The 24,001-nt window shown below is 37.5% G+C and overlaps 1 long non-coding RNA gene across 1 annotated transcript in view; it reads left to right on the top strand.

Moving 5' to 3' along the window:
- Positions 1-24,001, top strand: part of LOC117151776 — a 121,759-nt gene that overhangs the window by 54,595 nt on the left and 43,163 nt on the right. The window contains exon 2 of the long non-coding RNA XR_004461894.1: positions 8,790-8,892. This is a non-coding gene — a long non-coding RNA (uncharacterized LOC117151776). The remainder of the gene's footprint in view (positions 1-8,789; positions 8,893-24,001) is intronic.

Genomic DNA, 24,001 nt, shown 5'->3' with positions numbered 1-24,001 from the left:
TTTACCAAAAGATCTATATTTTTGTTGCATTTTGTTGCCTTGAATTTATCTATTTATTATAAAATAACTACTGTTAGTTTTTTCCTTTTTGCCATGCGGGATCAAGCGTGATTTTATTAAATTAAAATTAAAATAAGAAAAATTTCCACACCGCTTTAAAAATATTCCTTTTTATTCATACGTGATGACTGACATTTCAGTATTTGGATGCTTGACACTATTGAACCCAGGTATATACGGAGCACCTATTCTTATCCAACTTCGATTATTCCTTTCTTATCTATTTTTATTTTGGTATCTAGTAGCTGTTTATGGTTATCTGACACAATATCAGAGTCACTATTAAATTGAAGAGTTTTATTTAGTAAAATTATTGCAAATATGTATTATACATTTACACTAATAAATATTCAAATATTTATGGGCCGTAGGCTAGGTCTAATAAATGCTACAAAAATCAATTTTGAAGCAATTAATATCCACCAAGCCTGCGTATTACTAATTTAATTTACAATGTAATATATCACATTAATGTTCTACATAGAATCAGCTAAAGTGAATCAATTTAATGCAAACCATTGCTACTATTTGACTAATATTTGTTAAACATTAAACTAATTAGAAGATACATTGTTCAATAATATAGATATACTCAACAAAAAGCCACGCGTGGTATACATAGTCATAATTTAGCGAACATTCCACAAATTCTTGAATGATCACGAAACCGAAGGTTTTTCGCTGTCGCGCAATGCAGCGCGAACCTTTTTTTGTTTGTTGTCGTGACAGCCACTTTCATGTCTCTGGTGCGAGATATACAGTGACCGTTCATAAAAAAAAAAAGGAGAAACAGTACCGCCGAAGGTTCGTAAAATCGAGCGTAAAATATTTAACGAGAACGGTGGCCCTGTCCTTCGTGCGTATCGCGCAAGAGCACGCGCGACGCGTGCGTTTTTATTACCGCGACTGCGACAAGCAGAGATCGTGCCCATGGATCCCCCTCGACTTTGTATATGCATATCGTCTTATGGTAACAAAGGAATTTTATCTGAAATCACCACACGATACTTGGTAAAATGTCACCGCACTAATTAAAATCCGTCCCGATGAGAATAAGTTTCGAATGATCCAGGAAACAGATCATTGATACGCGGTTAATGTGTCATCACGGAGAGCCAACGTGTACGCTGTGTTCTTAATGTTTTATTAAAAACGTGCTCGCGCATAAACTAACGTGTACGTTGATATACGATTAACCTGATATCGAAAAAGTAACAAAACGGACGGTCAATCTGGCAATTTGCTTCACGTTCCAATACTCCGTGCCAATATAAAGGAAACTAATTAAGCAAACATCAGTCGATATCGGACGAACGAAACTGAACAAGCAAACAAAGGATCGGTCGAAAATGTTGGCCCAGCATCGACGATTTTTCGTTATTTACGTATCTATAGACAGAGTCGTGAAAGTTGCATTTTGAACAGTTGTATTTTTGTGAATATATTAGATATGATGTGCGAAACATTTTGGAACTTCATTAGCACTGTAATAAAACTCGACTATCGTATCTTATTTCGTAAGGTTTAAAATAAATTTGAAAGTGTCCATAAATATTTAGTGCAGATATATTTCGCAGAAACGACAAGTGTATTTAAATTGTCAATCATTCATTGTATTCATAAATCTGAATGTTCAGTGGGACGATATTTAATTTTTTACGAATATGTGTCTGCAGTATATATCTTGTAATTATTATATACGTTTTCAGATCGTGTTGTTATTTCTGAATTCAGAGGTAGGATAATGTTAGCTATTATTTTATTCTTTGGATAAATCTATCACACAGTTCTGAGCCGAAAAACCTTTATTGCACTTTCTTACATGGACTAGGGATAAAAACAAAAGAACATCTTAAACCTATCGATTAAATCTATCGATTGTATCTAGAACTATCTCCTAGTTACTATTTATTGTAACTAGAGCATCTGCATATGGATGGCGAGCGCGAACTCACGTTGTCATTTTCAACAGATCGATCTTAAGTTTTGCCAATATAATCATGACAATATGATTGTAATTCCAGAATGTTTTATATAACGCATACAGTATGGACGTAAAACTTTTCTATGTTAAATATTCGAATACTATCCTGAACCGGTGTATATTCAAAACCCTTAAACAGAAAGGAACTTCCACTATGCGAGGTCAGAAATATTTATTTGATTTAGTGCCTTTCTTTATATCGTGACCTATTATGCGACCACAGTCTCCCTTCCACCTACGTAGTCAAATTTGGTTATTCGTGCACCGGATGACAGAGTGGCCTTCCTTTCGCTATCATTTCAAGCATAACCATGGCCATTGCACGCAACGGTAGTTCACTTTTATAGGGAAACAAGGGCTATATTGGCGAGGGTTCACGCAAAGGTCGACGTTACCGCATCCCATGGGAGACTACCTTCGTTTCCTTTCCTCGCTGTTCTGAACACGAGCCGCCTGAAATATCCAGCCGCGAGGCGTCCTTGTTTTTTCATTCGATGAATGAGTGATGACGCACACCACCGTTCATCCATTCACTGACAAGGCAGGATACAACGCGAAGGGCCATCGAAATCCACTCACGTTCTGGTTCCAAATGCGAGACGTTGTTACTCGTGGATAGCCTTAGTTATATCGCGTCGTTATTATCTTCGGGCGTCTTTCCTAACGAGACACTATGAACGAATGGCAGAACACGAAACTCTGAGACGGTTTTAAGATTTTACACCAAAGCTGAAGTCGGGTAATAGAATACCGTGAAAGGAAGCTCTCCGCTGTTGCTCTCGACTGCCTGTCCTCCACGCTCGAAAAACCCTTGGCATGCTTTTACTGGCTCATTTCGCGGGAGATGGAGTATCTGTTACACGATTGGTATGCTGGTTGGTTTGCAAGATTTCTTGGAGTAGTCGTTTTTTCGGGGAGAATGTACGAAGGAAAGGTGCAAGCAACGTGCGAGTAAGCATTCAAGTCACGTATGAAAAGGTACAAGTAAACATTGATAAGGACGAAATAATTTATTGGATCATTTTATAATTCTATGGAATAGGTTATTATGCACAGTATTCCTTTTTTTGATACGCTGAATGCATATAAATCGGTTTACGCAGCTAATAGAAAGGTGTATCGCAAAAATTGAGTTCCATTTAGAGATTCGAGATTAGATCTTTTCTTAGAAGATATGGATAACAAACTGGAATATTATTTTATAAGAATATTTTTTATATCAGTGTCTTTTGAGCATTCTTTGCTAAAAAAGGAGAAATATTGACGATTCGGGAATTGAGCCGCTCAGAAGCTATATTAAATAAACCCCATAAATTGAAAAGTATGTAATACAAATGTAACGATGTTACAAACACTGTTTTTTAAGTTTTAATTTCAGAATCCACTGTTATTTATGTAATTTCCTCAGGATGAATAAATTTATGACAATACGTCATTTGTGTATTAAGAATCGTATATTATTCACGTACTTACGTATGTTGATTAACTTGGCTTCTGAGGGGCTCAATTATTATATTCTATTAAACTATGCATTAATTTTACTGTTCTATTAAAATTGCAAATTTGGGAAACTCGTGTAGAAACTTTCATTAAAAGTTCTGACTATACATCAACGTACAATAAACTAGGTTTCATGAAGAGATATTAGCGTATCCGTGGGCAAACAATAGCATTGTTTCCCTCGTATAACCTCGCTTATCTCGCCAGTTCACATTCCATCGAGTAACACTCGATCGCGGTGGAAGATTTCATAAATCAATTAATTGGTGCTGGTGGTTCGGTGGCTGGTCGACTGAAGAATCAACGATACGGATGATCTAGAAGAGATACATACAACGCTGACCACGGTGAACGTTGACGTTAAATGATATCGCGTTTTCGCGCGTCCTCCCGCGTTCCGTGGCCGAATCGCGTGCGCATAAATTGCATTTCGATAACACCGAATTAACTCTATCTCTTTACCGCATTTATCAACTGAGGCCCGCCGATAGAGCCGCACAATCCGGTCGAATCACGGATAATGAACGCGTCATCGCTATCATCGGTGTCATTGTCGCCAGTTTTATACACTTCTAACTCATAATAACACACCGGCTGTTTGCACTACGCCGAACTCTATTGTTCATGTACAATCACGGACAACCAACACGTGTGACCAGCCATATATTAACGTATTCCATCGAATAATGAGGGCTATCGCGTTCCTCTATCGCTAATTTTATTCAAACGCCCCTATAATTCTAGGCTATACAGGTTCACGGAACTATACGAGCACTTATGGGTAATTTTTATAAATATATTATGTGCGTCATATGAAACGTTCTAAAATTTCAGTACCATCGTTCTACGCTCCTTACCAGAAATAGAATTTTGAAAAATATTTGCCGGTCTCGTCTGGATTTTCATTCTTCTGACATCAAAGTCTGATCTGTTATTAAGTCTTGTCGGTGAGTCCACCAGCAGATTTCAATCAAAATGGCTTTCCTCTCCTCTTTGCTCTGTTTTATGACAGTATCGGTAAACCTATTAGTCATTTCATACAGAAGTACAGGCTTCTATTTTTATCGCAGGATAGTAGGGATGAAAATATCCCCTCTTCTCCAGGATGTTCAGCAATAAAGGATATTCGCATGTTCAACGAGAAATTTTGCTAGTTTCGTGAATCGTTTGATGATAATTACGATATCAATAATTATCTTTGTGCATAGATCAGGAATTTTAAAATGATCCGCCCGCATTCAAAGCAAGCGAGAGTCCTATTTAATGAAATCGTTCTGCGATAAATATATATGAATGTAGATGCATGCTCACTCACTTTCTTATCGCAACAATGGAATCTCTCCGTTCAATTAAAATACAACCTTCCTAAAAATAATTTGTCACGAACTTATGAATAATCGCAGTAGTCCAAGATTTTCTTTTAGAACAGCTGCTAAACCGGCACAAAGCGTCAACACTGCTAATAAGACTACTTAGTCACCTTGCACAAGCAATTCCTCTCACCTTTATCAAAACGTATGATTGTGGAAAGCACACAGTTCTCGTTGTCCTACGTTAGTAATAACGTTTATGAAGCGCTTAAGCGTCTGCGTAGCCTCGTCCTACAACGGTAATTCAAAGTTGCACGAGACATTAGGTTGTACCGGAGTAATAAAATCTCCATTTCCCGCAGGACGCAGTCAAGTCAGGCATGCATATTTAATGCGGAGAGAGCACGTCGAAGGAAGGAAAGGTTGCCGGCTGTTACGTTGCCACAACTTGCCTATCCTCTCGTTCTGCGTCTCTCTCTCTCTCTCTTTCTCTCTCTCTTTCTGTCATCCCCTTCTCTGCGTACCTTCGCCCCTTTTATCCACAAACCCCCTCCACGAAGCGGAGGTGAGTCTCCTTGGATTAAAGACACGTTCACAGTACTCGACGTCGCAAGCCCCACGACAATGGTAATTCCCCGTGTAACTGGGCGATTATGAAGTAAAGCGACTTTCAGCTAGAGAAAACGCTATCCTGTCCCCAGTCGTCGCATCGGTCTCGACCATCGGAAGCCCCTCTCGATTATATCTAACGGTGTTCTCTTTCTTTCCTTCTCTCTCTTTCTATCTCTCGTGGTTTCTCTGTTAACACGCGTTTGCCGAACTAAAAGGGTCCCGCAGATATTTACCGTGCACTCTCCGAAATACGTTTCGGTTCTACGTTCGAAGAAACCTGCTCCAAGTTCTTGCTACTTAGCTCATGAATTTTCATCCGGACCACGTAAAGGAGATTAACCCGTTCTCTTTGATGACATAGATTTCTAAGTGATGAGAGAGTTGCTGTGTCGTGTCGTCGTTATGATGATTGCACTTGGGGAGAGCCTATGGGTATGGAATGGCCCCGTTTATCGCCATGGTCCAATGAATTTTGTTACGTTTGACGACGCAGAATATGCACAGAGACGCGTATTGTTTTCTGTATGATACTTTTATTTGAATTCAAACAACTTGAGACCTTACTAGTGATCTTCTACTAGTGATATGTCTGGCTTGAAATGTTTTTTTAAATTTCTATCTTCCTCTTTAGTCATCAAATCCTTTCTCGTTTTCTTCAATCGCAAGTAGTTTAATTAATATGAACGAGACTTTACTATATTGTTCTAAGTTTTAGATCGAGATTTGCTTGCAATTTTGTCGTATTATACATAAAATACATGATTGCACTTCCTCGTACATTTTCTAGATTTAATATCTTACAATTATCCAACGTTTGTACATAATATAATATATTAATTCCTATCACCTGTATGTTTACCTTAAAGTCTAACTTATTAATGTCTTAACTTAACTGTCAAACTTAAATACTCAGTAGTTCATGCCATTACATCCTCATTATTCATAAAATAACATATTTCTACTCTTCGAGTACCGAACTAATCAACTACATACATTAAATATAATTAAAGACAAATTTTACTTTCTCAATAAAAATTGAGAAATCGACCCTCCATCAACCAGTTGCCTCCGCTAGACACAAAACCTAATGAAAAGTAACTGTTACAAACACGAACTATCTTCGTTTCGTGAAGTTTCACCGTCGCGGGAACCGCGTAAATTTCATCGCGTCTCCGCGCCGCGTTGTTGAATCTTGTACATCACGTGTGTACGCGACCGCGTAATTCGGAAATTTTGCGATAAACCAGCGAAGGGATTACGACAGCGTGCCTCTGTTCGCGAACTAGGCTAAAGACGTAACGTACACACAATGAGCGACTGGTAGCTCGGTTCCACGCTCGCTGAACGGAGATAGTGATTTCGCGGACGTGTAAATCCGCGCGCCCGAGTTCACCCGAAAGTTGGCCTGTCATATACGTAACGGGAGAGCTTCGCCGCCGGATGCACATTTCACTTATGGTCCGGTGTAAAACCAGGCATAACCTTTTCTTTTTACGACTACGCCTGGCTCGCGTATGTTTTTTAGCGTACGACCATCGGGGACGCGTATAACTCCGACGAAACAAGAAGAGAGCTCGTTCTTCGTTACCCTTATTTCACAAAATTACGTACTCCTGTTTATTCCTACGCTTTTATTCTTGCATTCATGAGAGATCAAATGTGATAGCACTTCTGGAGGACCACGCTTTATTCTTTCCAGTAGTCAATTGTCTTTTTTATCTACAGATTCCAGGCCGATCGACTTGGTTCTATTGTTCGGAAACGGAGAATGTTCGTGTTGAAGATAACGAGGTTCATTTTTGTTTCGCGGGATTTTGGTGAGCAGATTTTTGAAGCCGGGCGTATTAACGCGCACGTGTTACGTGGCTTGTTCAGCTTATAATGATACAAGTGACACCACGTCTCGCTGATGTTTGGTAGGTTTTGTGGGTATATGCGGTGGTGTCGTTCGAAGAAGGAAAGTGGGTGTTGGTGAGAATGACTGTACTCATAAGAAAAAGGGAATCTGGGATATAGGAACATCTGATGTATAATGGGAAACGTTTTGAATGTGTCGGTTAGATGTTATTTAGGATACGTAGGAACCAATTATATTATAGAGGACAGGTACGTTATTTATAGTCCACTTCGATTTTAGTCAATCATGAGCCATAGAAGACGTATGTATATATTTGAAACAATTTCTTTATAATATAGGCCACCGATGTATAATTTTGTAAAAAATTAATCTCTTGTTTCTCTCTTCATAACGTCACCCAAGATTTTTTTATTATAACCTAGATGTGAAATATAGATATTTTAAAAGTATTTCTGAAATAATAAATTTAAATAAATCTCTACAATATGGATATCTTGAAAGAATCTCTCATCTTCTTATTCATGACTTTATAAAAATTTATCTGTGGCAAGTTAGATATCAAATGTAGATATCTTGAAAATTCCTTGGAATATTCCATCAAATCCATTTCATCAAAGGTCGCAAAAATTGGTTTTAGAAAATTTTACGTCTGAAAGCTTGGAATCCGCATTGGTAAGCTCGGTCACTGTTTTCTTGGTATGCAGTGGGTAGATAGGACGGGACGCATTTCGTTAAGCCGAACGAGCAAATGACAGGCACCACTTCCCCACATCTTGGAATCAATCTTTCTAGACGTAAACCCCCTTTCCTCTCTAAGCCTTCATTTGCCTTCTTCTTACCGATGCTCGCCGACGAAGGAATCGATGCACTTTTACGAGTTCTCATCGATTTTGGGTCGCGTCGGTTTGGCCGCGTGATTCGATCGTAAACCAACTTTTATATACCTACGTTACACCTTCAGGACTACCAATAGCTGGAAGAAATCGAAGACAAGCGATGGCGCAGGATGGAAGATCCTATTTTTATTTCACTGTCCTCCTTTCCTTTTTTATTTTCTTTCTTTCGTTTGCTTGCAAATCTTTTTCCGCTTATCTTGGTTCTGTTTGCACAGTTTTGTATTTTTATTTTAACTTCTAACATTATCTTCTTCCTCTTTCATTGATTCTGTTTCTTCTTTTTCTTCCACGTATTTCTAGAAAGAAACTCTTTCTTTGGGTCGCTCTCGGGCATATATTCTCAAGAGTATTGCTGAGCGGAAATAAAATAATTTCAAATTGAAAGATTCCATAATCTAAGAAACAGCGTAATAGCAGTTGTACAAAAGAGTAATAAAATATTTTCGCTCACAGGGATAAAAGACACATATTATTGTGCAGAAGAAAGCAAACGATTATTAAACCTACCAGATATAAGAAATAATGAATCAGGATACAAACACATTATCTTTTAATTTGTTTTATTTCAGAAATTATGAACATTAAATGCGATCTGAATCTTCCGACCCACAGCATACATCTGCATGCGTAACACAGGAATCAAGCTGTATAATATGTCAGACGTAGGTTTACGTGAGTACACTATGTTCCTTAATCTTCTAACATCATTCTGGTATCCTTGATAAATTATGCATGTTCGATCAATCTTCATAATTTCACTGCCGCAAATTTATCAATATAAAATTATTCGAAATAAGAATTAACAAAAAGTAATAATTTTATGACACAAGAAATCTCGAGTATCCCGAAGCAATATCCCGAAAACTTGCTAGATCTTCAATTTTTCAATAATCAGAAAACATTTTCTTCTACGAATAACAGGTATTAGGTTGTTCGAAACGTTTCTTTCGTTTCATAAGGTGATAATACATGAACAACAATTTCTGTTTTATATTATTTTATTGAATTGGGTATGATCCATTTCGTTATATTTCTATTATTATGTTCGTGCATAATTCAATAAGCTAATATAAAACAAAAAAAATTGTGCGTTTATTATTTCTTTATAAAACGAAAGAACCTTTTCGGATAACCTAATACTTGTTACGTGTGTAAATAGTAACTCAGTCTACTTATATTTAAAAAGAAATGTATTTTGTATTAGAAAAGCTCAGTTTTCTGTTTTATCTCTTACAATCTATTTAAAAGATATTATTTCATCCAAAAAGGACTTAGCTAGTTTTATCTTCTCGGTTCAAGAAATAACAGTGACCTAGTAGCACATCGAGTAATCGTCCTCCGAACATTAATGCTTATGTTGCGTCAGGACAGTTTGGCCTCCAGAATGGCTCGTAAATCGTTTGTAACGACTTGGTGCTCAGTCAAGGCAAACTGATATTTACAGTATGTACCACTGCAGGAGACATTCGTTTTCTGTACAATTGCAATAGAAAGAAGAACCGTTTACGCGAGGACGATAACGGTACCCGACAACCCCAGTCCTTTGCTATCGTTGAAATTTTTTACTCAAACAAATAACTCGTATATATATATATACACATACACCTTTGTATACACTTACATTTATTTACAACGAATGCTGCAAGTCTGATCCGAACAAACATCTCGTAAATATTCAGATAACTTTGCGAACGAAATTCCCTGGTCGAAATTCTCGAAATACGAGTCGCCAGAGGTGGTACTCATTGGTCGAGATTATTACCGATTTTGTCACCAGATAAAGGTTATAGCCTGACCAACGAAAGGTTAACACCGTGGCAGGTCGTTTGCTCCATTGGAGCGCCACGATAGCGTTTAAAGCAATTTAACGGAACAAACGCTAAAGCACAAAGTGCGGAATGCTCGCGAGAAACGCTGGGTAAACTACGGAAAAGCTTCTCTCCTCCTTCCAGCGAAATAGCGTTCCATCATCGTGCTGCTCTTTTCTTTCGATGCATTGTATTCTTGGCAATCCATACTTTACTTTGGTAATTATTGATCGTTTAAATAAAAACTTTGGTATTTAATTTAGAGTATCGTGTGAAATTTAAAATTGTGTGAATTTCTGGATTAGTGATCGTAACTTATGTTTTTGAAGTTACATTCGAAACAACAAATAAATATAATGAAATTTCAAGCTAAAGATATCAACCGGTAAATTTATATGTTTATTTATAAACTGAAATAATAATACTACGATAGATTAAGGGTGGTATTCAAATAAAGCTGGTGTTTTTTTATTAATCCAACAACCTGGAATTCCCCCGTGAAATTACATCTTTTACGCGTCCCAGACGAGCATTTATGGAAATATAATTCCTTCTTTCTGTATCCTTTATTCAGAAGTCGCAGCGCGCAGGAATTTAGTTGACGAACGAGGTCGTGCCACGATCTAAACGATACGGCGCAAGTTTCTAAGAAACTGTTTCAAAGGTTAATCGGATATTGCTGACAGTGTACTCCTTTCACTTGTATATCAATTAGCCGTATACACGTATAAAGATTTTGCTAAACAGTTTTGGAAAATTCTCATATTAAATAAAATCTCCTTGATAAGAATTAAAAATGAAATATAAGAAATCCTCGATAACTTCATAGAAGCTGCTGCAATTAATTTGATGTCACAGCTAATCACTTAATAGTAAATCAATTAATGTATGGCGAATATGAGGACGTTGATTATCGTAAATTATATTCCCAAAAAAAATTTTCACAATACTTCGTTTTCTCTAGTATCTATATAAATAGGGGTTAGTTGATCATTGTAACACCTTGTTAAACGACGTAGTATAGAAATATTCTACAAAGCCTGTATTTAACAATTCTCAATCTGAGAATTGAAAATGAAGGTAAAATTAATCTAAACTTACTATCAATTCTAGTCTAAAATTATCTTCACAGAATCTGAGTATATCTTAAAATCACATAGCAAGGGGTTAAGTGAGAATTTAATTTCAGCACTTCGAAACTTCGATCTAATTAAAAGACATTAAATAAATCGAACCTAGCAACAATCTTTATAAATTTCTCCCAGTCGTTACAGTAACTGTTGCTGCAACGAAGAAGATACCACGACAATTTTCTCGTAAGTAGCAATCTTTCGATCGTTTCAAGCGAGTGTTAGCGCAATTACCATTTATAAAACACGAGAAGCATCCTCGCCGTTCCTGCTGACATTTACTTCCGTTATTTGTGCCTTGCAACTAGATACGTGGTCCGTTTCGTTGGAAGCGGGTCAGTGTCGGTTGGTTTGCGAGGGAAAATTGGAACCGAACGGCGACGAAACTTATCGTCGAATTCGAGCAACGGGTTATCACGCGCTGAAACGACGGATTTTTCCGACAGTTACGAAACACAGAGACCGCACTTTATAGTTTACACGTTAATGGTGCAACTTGCGGCTATTGAAGGTCCAGAAAGAAAATAAGAGAAAATGGAAGGAAGATTGTGAATTGGTCGAGACAAAGGGGTAAAAGCGAAGAAAAGAAGAAGCAAAGTGATAAAACGAAGCAAAAAGGTAGTGCATGGAATCTTCGTAATAGTATTATTATAGTCGCCAGCATGATAAAGAAAAAAAAATGAACGACATAGAGAAAGTGAACTTTTGTTGCGAGATATTCATTTGAAGAACAAATTCAAGCCGAGATGAGGTTGCACCGGGTCCCTCTTAACTATTTCATTATCTTTTTGATCTAAATATAACAACCCCTAAACCTAACATAACCTAACCTAAATATAACAAATATAATTACCCCCTCTGTGTTTATTGTTAACCATTATTTACCTATGCACGTGCATTACCTTTCAACTATTAACTTGGGTATTTAATTAATTAAATATCTTGTTTATCAACGAAAATTGCTGTTAAACTCGTAACTTTCTGTCAGAATAACATTATGTATCGATAATCTAATCTATAATACCTAATAAAATAGTAAACGAAACACCGAGTCATGGACCTGGTATACGTTAAATATTCCCAATATTTGCAAACTGGTCATATTACGCATTTCGGTCGTCTTCGTTAATTTCCCTCTTTTTCCTTTCTACCATTTCCCTATCTTTTTGATGTACGACGCAAGTTAAAGTAGCTGAGGTAAAATTGCAATCAGATTCTCGAACGGCCATCTATTTCACTGAAATTTCTACATTACCCGGAAGTGGATTTGTTTTAATGCCTTTCATTGCGTTCGTCCGGATTAAATGTTTGCGCTTAACGGCGTCATTTGAAGGTAATTACGGTTTCCACGCCGGCGAGATACAATCCCGAGCGTTGAGTAACCCTTTGAAGGCCGCCGGTTCATCTCACAGGCCATGCGTATTTCAATGTTCATCTTATTATCCACGGTATCCACGCCACAAACGCTTTCTATTTTATTGAGGAAGGCCAACCTGGCGCGCTCAACGACAAACACTTCGCCGTTGAAATAAAACGTGGCCTGAAATTATGTTCTTCTCAGTCCTCAAAGAACGGCGAGGAAAAGGAACGTATCAAACCTAAAACGAGCCCGCCAATCTTTAACGAGAGGCGTTGTACGGGTGTCCAGAGTCTTTTTACGATCTACTGGTTTTAGAAGAAGAAAGGGATTTTCAAGTTTCAACTTCAGTACACGAGTTGAAATTTCTCACAAATAATTTCCTTCTTTTCTTATCGTAGTCGCACTCCGTTCTAAATTTATTGGACCTGTTTCGCAGAAAGATGATTTTTACTGTCATTACTGTCAAAGTATCAAAGTAACAAGACAAGTATCAAAAAGTAATAGTTACTTCTGTATTATTATAAAGACATCTATATACATTTACAGTTACAATCATACGATTTTCTTAAATTCTTTTATACCTTACAGTCAATTTCCTCTTTACTCTATCGCATCTGAGCTCTATCCTGTACCTTGTAGCCTCGTACAAGAGAATCCCTTTAGTGGCTGAAGGAAATATCGTTTCTGACAGCGACTCTGGAGACAGTGAGCATTAGGACGCACGCAACTTCTTCGTTGACTAATCGAATCGCGCCGCGTTCGTGGTATTTCACGGCAAACGCACGAAATCTACTTACGTTAGACGTATCTGAGCTTACGTAGAAACCGGAGGGCTGGTTTTTCGAAGTCCAGTGAGAAGTAATGCCATCAGGAATACTTTCCTAAAGGGATCCTGAGGCATTTAAGGAGCAAGAGGGATACCGGTCGGGTCTAAGTGCATGCTGGCTAGGGTTACCACTATGGCTTGTAATATAACCCACGGCTTCTCGTCCGACGAAGACGAAGAATTGTATGGGACGGGTGTGACGAAGAAACGGGGCACGATGGGGATGAAGCTCGGGAACGTAATGGTATTTCCAACGAAGGGAGTCAACCCGCCATCCCTGCTGATGTTTACCATCGGTTGAAAGTTTTCGGCGATTCGCTGCGATATCTCCTGGATGCTTGGGAAAAAGCTGCTCAGTTTTACGCCAAATATTCCGCGCATACGATGAAATTAGAATAAGTTTGGAAGGAAGGAAATTTGTTCGGTCTGTAGATCCAAGTATCGTCGATTGGATGAAAGAATAGCGTAACTAAAAACAGTGGACTTTTTTTCAACAGATTGGATAGAAGTGGAAAGTTATTAATATAACTCGACCATTTAGCGACGATAAAAACCTTTTTTTTATCATTCTATGAAAAAATATTGAGTTGAGTTTTAAGAGTTTATACTAAATTATTATTTATTTGTATCCCTTACTATTGAAAACAAAAGACGAGGTTAGATATCTACATACTTTCTTGCTTTTTGACATTTTTCTGCTCAAAAAGATTACATTCCCTTCGCGTAGATGATTCTTTTTTACGATTATTTTCCACATAATACTAAGGGCGCTGATAATACTAATACGATACTAAGAACTCTTAATCATTCTGATGTCGCTCCTTCCGATCTTTAAAGAAAATTGCATAATCCTATTAATAGGGCGATTAAAATGGATGTAAGAATTAAAGAATTCTTACCGAGATGGCTAAAAAATGCTTGGGTAGTCAACGTAGGTCTTAAAGACAATTCCTTCGCGATGAAAATAAAAATAAAAAGATTCGATGTATCTAAATTTCTTGATGCCATCTCATACAGTTGCCAAAAGTCGCAGCGGCAACGCAAGGCTAATAAGTAGCTAGTATCAACGCGATACTTGAGACACGGCGAAGAAACGTCGCGACGCATCGGTCTAGTCGTGGTCGTGCCTTTTTGAATTTTCAAGTACGAAGGTTGGCGGCATCGGGAGAGGACGGGGCATCCTATGGAAGAAGTGGTTCTCGCGTTGTTGGAAGACAGAGACACGGAAGAAAGATCGGCCGAGGTATCCAGACAAAGCTCTAGCTCGAGAGAGACATTGGTAAATTGGATTACCGCGTTCTTTCTGTTCCCTGGTTTCTTCTCTCTTCGAATCGGCCGTCTCCTTCTCCCTTCTTCCACCGTGAAATTAATATCCGAAGATGAAAGAAGCTGCGGCTCTGGTCCACACCGGCTCGTTCGTTGATTCACGGATCACCCTTTCCGCCTTCACTGTCTTCCCTCGCTCTCTCGTTTCCTTCTTTTTCCCCTCTCCTCCTCGTTGGTCCGTCATTTACATAATATGGAATAAATCGTTGAAATTCGTCGACCCTCTGGCATTGGCTGCTCCGCGTCGACGTGAAAAAGGGAGGAAAAAAAGAAACGAGAGAAAAAAGGGAAAAATCAAGGGGGAGAAAAAGGGTTTGAGAAAAGTGCGAGCCAGAGATCTTCTTAGTGGCTAATAAGTAATTACGACACGCGCCGCAACGGGGAAGAAATGCGAGTTCGGCAACTCGTCGATTTATTTTCGACGAAAGAGGGCTAGATAATTTGTTGGATTCGTAGCGTTATCGTTAGGTCACAAATCGAGTAATTTGGCCGGTGAACTCGCAGTTTGCTTCACGGTTCTTTATTGCGGTTATCGATTCCATTCGTTGCTTCTGTTTATTTTCGTTTTTCTTCTTCGTGCTTTATTTTTTCGTCTTTTACTTTTTGTATCTTTATTTTCCATCGGCTGCGTTCGCAGGAGCAAATAGTGTTTTCTACGATGCCGCAGGAAAGAATCGCTTTCTGGTGTTAACTTGAGAACGTTTCGTATATTCTGGTCTTTTTTCATTGGCCTGTATGTGCTCGTATCGCGTCCGAGGAAAGGTTTACTTTCACGTAGCTGAGAGCTGTGAAATTATCTGAGGTATCGGAGGCTTTTTGTTGTTCGTGAAATGTCGATTAAAGGATCCGTTAAACCAAGGCGTACAGGATACGGGGAGACTAACTCTTCTCTTAAATTAACCATGGTCTATCTGCAAAGTAGCTTGGGTAAAATTAATTTCCTACGAGGATTTTTGTAAAACGGCGGAAGCTCTGTTTCTCGTAAAATTTCAAAGAAGTTAAGGTTGAAATTTTGCTGGTATCCAAAGCTCTTAATCGATATAACCGAACACTTTCCTTTAAATTATCGCAGTAGTAAACAGTATTTTCGAATAATTGATTATCGGACGAGACTTAAATAATTCTATCAGAATTCCTTTAATGCACTATCGATATAACTTATCGATATAAATCAAACATCTTTCAATCGTCTACAACATTAAATTTTTATTCAAATCAGGCTAAAGCATACAGTATTTGCATTATAATCTTTTGTTTCGATCAGATTTACGATATCATTTAATGTAGTTCAATCATTTGGTATTGGATGGTATTCAAAATTTGAAAGCTTGTATTAGCTGACAAATTATTTATAATATTATTACAACACTTAGTCCAAAATTCCCTCCGAAATTCATCACCGAAATAGACCAGAATCTACATTCACCACTCTTCGCTAAAATCTGATTATGAAATGCATTTAATCTGAAACATTAACACGCCACATGAACTCCACATCCATGTACCGAACAACTCGTTACATTAAACAGTGCCCGGAGGTACGTGGTTCCGTTACAAATCAAATTGGGCGTGAATCCCGCTATCATAACGCTCAGACACCATGGATCTGCATAGTCCATGAACGCCTCAGAAATCTGACTGCAAACCGCAAGCAGAAGAGGGTTACCTCGAACTCAACGAAGTTTGATGGCGCGTCAGAACGCGTGTTAGTTAAACGCGAGCTCCGTATTTATCCGTGGATCTTCGTGTCCATCGTGGCCGAGCCGTGCCTTTCGAATAAACTTCTATTTGGCGTGCATCATCCCGGGGAATTGAGGATTATTGGATTCTCGTTAGAGCGTGTAGCCAGCGTCACGCGAAAATCCGTGGTCGGCTTTAGCCGTGGCAACGATGCGCGTCGCAGCCACCATCGAAGATTATCGATGGGCGATGAAAGCTAAGGCAGGAGCGGCAGGGTGACTTCGTAAGGCACATTCTCTCCCAACTTTATCTCATAAACGATCCCGAGACCGCTCTTATCGATCCTCTGTCGGCACGATAATGGCTAGAATAATTACCAGAATAATTAGGACGTGGCGATGGCAGGCATTGAAGAGCAGTGAAGCGCGAACGATCAAGCGGGACAAACTCGCTCAGACTACTTCACTCGTCTCTTCCCCATTTGATCCTTCGAATTCAGTAATTCGCTGCTATACTTTACTTCTGTTTTAATTTTTCTCATAATATATTGCTGGAACTAAGTCGATGGTTTTATGGAAAATGGTTATTGCACTTGGAGAAATTATACCACTGAATAGTAGCCCTGTTTTGAAGGGAGCGATGAAATGTGATTGGTTATAATTTTAACCCTTTACGTTTCTCATATTGCGTCCTGATCGTGTGTTTTTGGAAATAAGTCGTTGGATTTACGGAGAATGGTTTTATCGGATTTAGGAAAATGATGTAGTAATTATTACATTATAATTATATAATAATTAAACGATTAGAGTGAGTTGTGTTACGCACTCACGATATACAATAAATTAATTGTATAGTTAATTGTACAACAATTATAGAAACGATGGATGAAATACTGAGAATTATCGAAGTAATATAGAATCGTAGAAAATCTTTGATCAGTATTCAATTTTTCTTCGTACGTATATTTTATTAATATCCATTACCGCGTTTGCTACTTTCACATTTTTAAATCTCCGGGGCATATGGATGATGAACAATGCTTGCCAGCGTTGGGTCAAAGAATTCTGATTCAATAAAACGAATTCGTACAAAGAGAATCCAAGTACTAAAATTCGTGTAACATTTGACGTTAGTGTGGTTGTGATAATTGGTACAGGCGCTTTCCCATGTGCTGTTGGTTTTTTTGCTTTATTAATTAGCAAATTGATACAGCATCGATGTTTTCACGGTCTCTAAATGTTACACGATGCCACGATCCCCTTTAAAAAAAAGTAAAAAAGAGAAAAAAAAAAATGAACGCAACAACCAATAATATCATCGGGCAGATCCATCAACGGATCCGTCTATTTCGTTAATAATAAAAGTGCACGCTGGTGAGCTGCATACTCGTTTTACCTATGTACGTAAATTCCAGCTGTGCTGTATGAACGCGACATCATAGGGAACAAAGTACTATATAAATACGTATACGAGTGTACCTATTGGAAAATTGTCGACTGCATGCATGTTCATAACATTTTTTTAATTAGCAAAACCACGGTCTGGTAGAAGAAAAAAACAAAAAAGGAATTTAACGTGCACATCGCAGCAGCATATCGAGGTTTACGTTGGCGTAAAAAAATTGAAAATCTGTATAAGTAGAAAATATTAATCTTCAGAAAATAGCTAGTTTCGTTGAAAGCCTGTTCATTGTTCGATGTTTAATGGTTATATACATATAAAAATGGATGGATAATGTATTTTTACACGTTATTTTTGTGCTCGTCAGATTTTCTTTCTCAATTTAAATCCTCGATACTCTTTACATTTTCAATTTTGATCCCGTGAAAATTTGTAGATAGCTTGGAAATATCTTGCAATTTTCGTTCAACTTCGTACCACGATGCTTGCCTCGGAACGAGAGGTATAGAATTAGAAGGAAGATTGCGAGATCTCAGCGATTTTCCGAATCGCCAGCGATTTTCTTTCGCGGCAAGCTCATTGGAGGAATTCAAAAACTTTCTAAACAAAATGAACGAAGTAAATGGACAAAATTATCGTTGCTTTCGAGTTTATGGAATAAAAATTCTTTTATTTGATACACGCGTTTTGCAACAATAGAACAAACGTCATTGAAAACGCACATTTTTCAGCTATTATGGATTGTCAATAAAAATCGGATATTTTGTCATTCAAAAAAGCGTCTATTAAACCATCCATCATTCACGAGCAAATTGCGGATGTTTATGCAAATTCATATTCTTATCAGCACGACTAAAGAAGAATTAGAATTAGAAATAAAGAAGAATTAGAAATAAAGAAAATAGAATTTATATGAAGATTTATTTCACCCTTCAAATATTATAAATAAATACTTTATTTTTGATATTTTATATAAAAATATATATTACATGTATTTTGTACATTCATTTAAATTTCAATATTTGAAAATTACATTTATGTTTCCTATAAATGCATGGACATTCTCAGTTTAGTGTTTTGCCCACGATTGTTCAACAGTCACCACTTTTCTCTCTGTCAGTATCATGCACGTAAACACGTTTGAATACTCGTCGAGAGACAGTGTCGTCGCCTTTGCGAACTTTCCAAACGAATTAATCACTGGCCGTGGCTCGGTTCGCGCCTCGAATTTCGGTCGAGCGGTGCACGCGAAAGGAGACGTTTCAACGAGGGAGGAAAGAAGGGGTTGGGAACACTGGTCCGTCCTCCTACGGTCCATAAATGGCGCAGTGATCCGAGAATGCATTAACAACTTCGGCATTATCAATTCTCGTATAATACTGCGGGAGAGAAGTTGGCTCGAAACTTTACCAGCCGCTTTGCCTCGCAAACAGGACTACATTCTGTATCGAGTGCGACTTTGCCTCCACAAAGACGCGACTTGGACGTATCACGGGCTTGGGATAGGTAAACGGATAGTTGATCAATCGAATAATTTTCCTTTTTTATATTTTCTATTCTCTTTTTTTTTTTGTAAAAGGAACTTTGATTTTGTATTTTCATTCTTATTGTAAAAGAAGTGTCAATCTACTTGTACGTCTTTTCTTTCTTTCATTTTTTTGTTCTTTGCTTATGAGATAAATTGTGATGTTTTAATATTGTTCTTGTTATAAGATGAACAGAATCTTGTATTCATTATATGTCTTTTCTTTTTTACGCTTTTCTCATTTGAGACAAACTTTTTTATTCTTGTCATAAGATAAAAGAAACGCGACTGTATTTATACATTTTTGAGATGTAATAAATATAATAAATAGGTTTTATCGAAGTATTTGTATGTGATATGATATGATAATTCCAGGTTGCAAAATGAAAAGTGATAACAGAAATTCGTTTACTAAAGTCTAAGAGAAATCTTACCCCGAAAGAATTTTCGTCTGCCAAATATTCTATAACCTCTACTAGTATACCAGAAGAAACTCAATAACTTCATTTGATACGATACATGCCAATAAAAATATCAAATAAAAAGCTCTAAATTAATAAATAATAAAGAAAAATAAAACAGTCATCCATTTCTCATAACAGCTCATAAACTCTGAAGTCCAAACAACTAATTTTTGAAACTTTTATCTGTCCGTTTGCTTATCTGTTTGTACTCGTATCGCGAAGAATTACTACACGGATTTTGATGGGGTTTTCTCTGTTGTATAACTTAATGTTCAGGAAAGAAAACAGAGTATGTTTCATCTCGATCCGTTTTGTAGAAGCTGAGAAATAACCTGCCATCCGGGTCAATCCGTAAGCACACACATGTTCGGTAGAGATCAAGCAACGAATTCTTTTTATTCGTAAGCAATAACGAATGAAAGTTGTTTGTTCTGAAATTGAATCTGTTTATAATTAAATAGTTTTTACTACGGAGAATAATCCGACTGTTGGTATAAAGGATATGTAGGTATTTCATTCATAAAAATTCATCTGCTGAAAAATTGTTCGCGGGCATAGGCTAGTTGAAGATAGAAATGTTTTGCGGCAAACGTTTACCATTATAAATCTTCAGGGTTTCCAATCAACCGTTGATTGATTCGCGAGTAAGCTAGCGTGTAAATAGGACGAAGGATGAATTTGCAAGGTACATGTACTCACAAGTTGCCGATGTAAACGTTACGCATACAATAATTTACTTGGATGTATATACATACACGTAATATCGTTCACAGCTGCCTGTATCGAGCGTGGCACACACGTTCGCGAAGCAGTACAACATCCAAGAGGGTTCCCCAGCCTATTTGGGGTTGGCGCGTTCGCGCGCGACTAGCTACGTGACACATAATTCAACCAACTCCATAACCAAGTTCGAAGTTATACCGTCCCGGCAGCCAGGCTCAGCGTCCCTCCTGTACCCCAACGTGTCCCTAGACTACGTTTCCTCCGACCCTACGATAAGTTGCTGGCACGGTACTTACCTGGAAGCTACGCCAATGCTGGCGAGGCACTACTTCGTTGCATTCGATGGGGTAGGAGACTTTGGAGTGTATTAGTTCGGTGACTTTTCTTTTTAGAACAGATTGTTCGATGTGGAGTTGTTGGCTGCGATTACAGCCGACTGTAAGATACGAGATTATACATGTACTCTAGAGGATTGGTACAGCTATACCTTTTGTTAGAATTATCTTAATTTATGACAATTTACAATTATCTTAATTATCCTAATTTCCACTCTGTTCTTTGGATTATTTTGGAGTTTCAATCCTGTTGGAGTTTTATCGTTAATAAATTTTTTAAGCTTGAAGAACGTACGGAAGAATGAAATCTTGTTACGTATATCATTTAAAATGACATTATTCAAATCGTCTAAGTAATATTTAAAGCACCAACAAAATGTTTGCTAATTACAGACGAGAGATTGGAATCTAAAAATTTACCAGGTTTAATTTTGAATTAACGAGAGAAGGCGATAAAGTATTATCGAGTAATAAAGTTAATGGAATAAAGTATAATCGAAAGTACAGGTGAATTACTTCTTAATATCAAAAGCGATTTTCGAATCAATGAATTCTATAATCGATTGTGGTTTTCAGAGTCTTTCTGGTGAAAATGGCACACAATTCTTTGTACATTTGTACGAGACAAAATTTAATCGGTTGAAACGATAGAATAGTAAATGAAAATTTGTATCTTCAAAGCAGTCTAATTGCTCTGCCTCTTTGAATTATCTTCCGGTATCGAGATGGTATTTTTGATCTACAGACTTGTTTCATATTCTCTCGTTTTACTCTCGTTTGTGAACTTTCATTTTAGTATGCAGGTGAAGCAACACGTTTACATGTTATCTGCCGAGTGCAACTCCAAAAGTTAGTGTTCCCTATATATTTTGCAAGGATTATATTCGTCCCTGGATATGAAAAGTTTCCAAAATCTCAGAACTTTAGCGCAGTAGTCTATTCGAGCAACATAATGGAAATCGTAGCTGGTGTTGAAACGGAGAAAAATCCTGTGAAAGATAGAGACGCTGTGTACGAAGATATGCGAAGATTCGTGGTACATCTTCACAACTGACCACCAAATAAATCGAAACTTAATTAGTAAGTTAAATATAATAAATTCTTGTCATAGTTCCTTTATACGTCACACGTAATAAATCCTTATGATTTATAGCCGCGCCGGTCATTCAATTATACACTATTGATTGGTATTAATAATTTACCACAGATGTCCATATGCACAAGCATACATCACAAAATCGTGACCAGATAAAAAGAGCTTCATAAATAGATTACTCTCATATTTTTCACCACATTTGTAGAGCCCATATGCTTTATGCTAGAGAATAGTTTCCATTCATCAATAAAATGTACAATCACTCATTTATCAATTCAGTGACAGGTGCATGAAAAGATTATCCGACTAAGTCAGTCCTCTTCCTACTAACCTGTCTTGTATTGAATTAGGTATGATCCATTTCGTTCTACTTCTATTATTATATTCGTGCATAATTCAATAAACTAATATAAAACATTGTGCATCTATTATTTCCTTATAAAACGAAAGAAACTTTTCGGACAACCTAATATAATTGGAAGGTTTTGTAGAGATAAGAGATATATTTTGCTTCTCATCCAGTCTGTAAATGCAAATTGGTTAATTTTAAGATATGATAATTTCCATCATTTCTGTTTTTATAATCGTGAAAGTGACCTTTTTACATTCTAAACCAATGAAAGCTGTGTTCCTTCGTCAACTTTCTAACCACGAAGTACACTTCCTTTTGCCATCCATGGACGAATATCGCAGGAATTTCTCTTTCAGCCTGTGCACAGCTTGCATCGCTTTGCAAATAAAGAATGTATATAGATGGGCTACGGCCTCAGGTGGTTGCACAGAGTATAAGGACGCCTTAACTCGCGATGGCAACCGTAAACGTGCTGATATTCGTCGACGGAACGAATTGCGTGGCTTGTATTTACCTTGTGGTGAAACCCACTCGCGAGTCTCGTCACGGTTTGAATTGAGTCACGAGGAAAGTGATACACGTGCAGCAGCTTAAACGACGAGCCTTCGAAAGCGAACCACGATTCTCGATTTCCGTGGGTTTCTACGGTCACCAGTAAATGGCACGAAACGTAATTGATCGACGAGACTGATCGATTAAAGAACGGAAGGACACGCGGCCAGATTTTCGATAAATTCGCCGCGCTTAAGAGGCTACAAATCGACGTTAATAGCGGGGCATTTATGGCCGAGCGAAGAGGAGAAAAGATCGTAAGAGAAGGTGGAAGGAAGTGAAACCGACGATCGCTGTACGATTTCTTTTCATCCGGTTGTAGATACGGCGAAAGGTTTCTCTTTAAGTAGATCGCGAAACGACAGGTCAAATTCTACGGATCGTAAATTTGATCTACTGGGATACAGAGACGAAATGAAGTTTCTATTACGCAGAAGAAACCGTTTCCGTGTGCTTGCAAACTTTTCGATTTTAGAGCAGAAGGAAATGTTCTTTTAACGTTAAGCTGCGCCGTGCAAGATTGTATTGGTCGATGAAAACTCTGAGAGTGCTGAAATCATTCCCTTTGAATTTGAGAGATTATAGGTGAGAGGCGTTTTGCGAGAGATAGAGAGTTTAAATTATGGATACTGTTTGATTTGTAGATTGGTTTGCATTTCTAATTCTAGTGGATTCTACGTACACGTATGTTTAATGAAATCGAAAATAATTAGTAATTATCTTCTTATATTAACGATATTTTATAATAATATTAAATTAATCATACCTTTTTCACCTGTCTTTACGATTAGATAGATTTGTCCAATTTAGAGTGTGTAATTTAAGCGTCTACGACGTGAAATTTGTATAGGAGACTTTTGTGTCAGGAATTAACATCGATGAAACGTTCAAAGCAGTAAGACACGCTTTCAGCTCGAACATGTTTTGATTTCTTTGTCAACATTATGAAAAAATAATTCAAAAACGACCTTCAAAAGCTGAACTTTGATCTAAACTAAAATAAATACAGACTTCATTGGTTGTTCAGAACTTTTTTTAGTACAAGAAAAATTAAGAATGGATCAGGAGAATGTATTTAGTGTGATATAAATTTTCTTTATCTCCAGTGTAAAATTTCCTAACGTAAACGTGCATAGCTGCAAAAGAAATGTAACATTTAAAAGGTTCGTCCATGAGATTAAACCAGTCAGGAATTATTCGAGG

This window comes from Bombus impatiens, unplaced genomic scaffold, assembly GCF_000188095.3.
Source record: "Bombus impatiens unplaced genomic scaffold, BIMP_2.2 scf_0418, whole genome shotgun sequence".
Classification (NCBI taxonomy): Eukaryota; Metazoa; Arthropoda; class Insecta; order Hymenoptera; family Apidae; genus Bombus; species Bombus impatiens.
The sequence above is the reverse complement of the archived record's forward strand: the minus strand, read 5'-3'. Positions and strand labels throughout refer to the sequence as shown.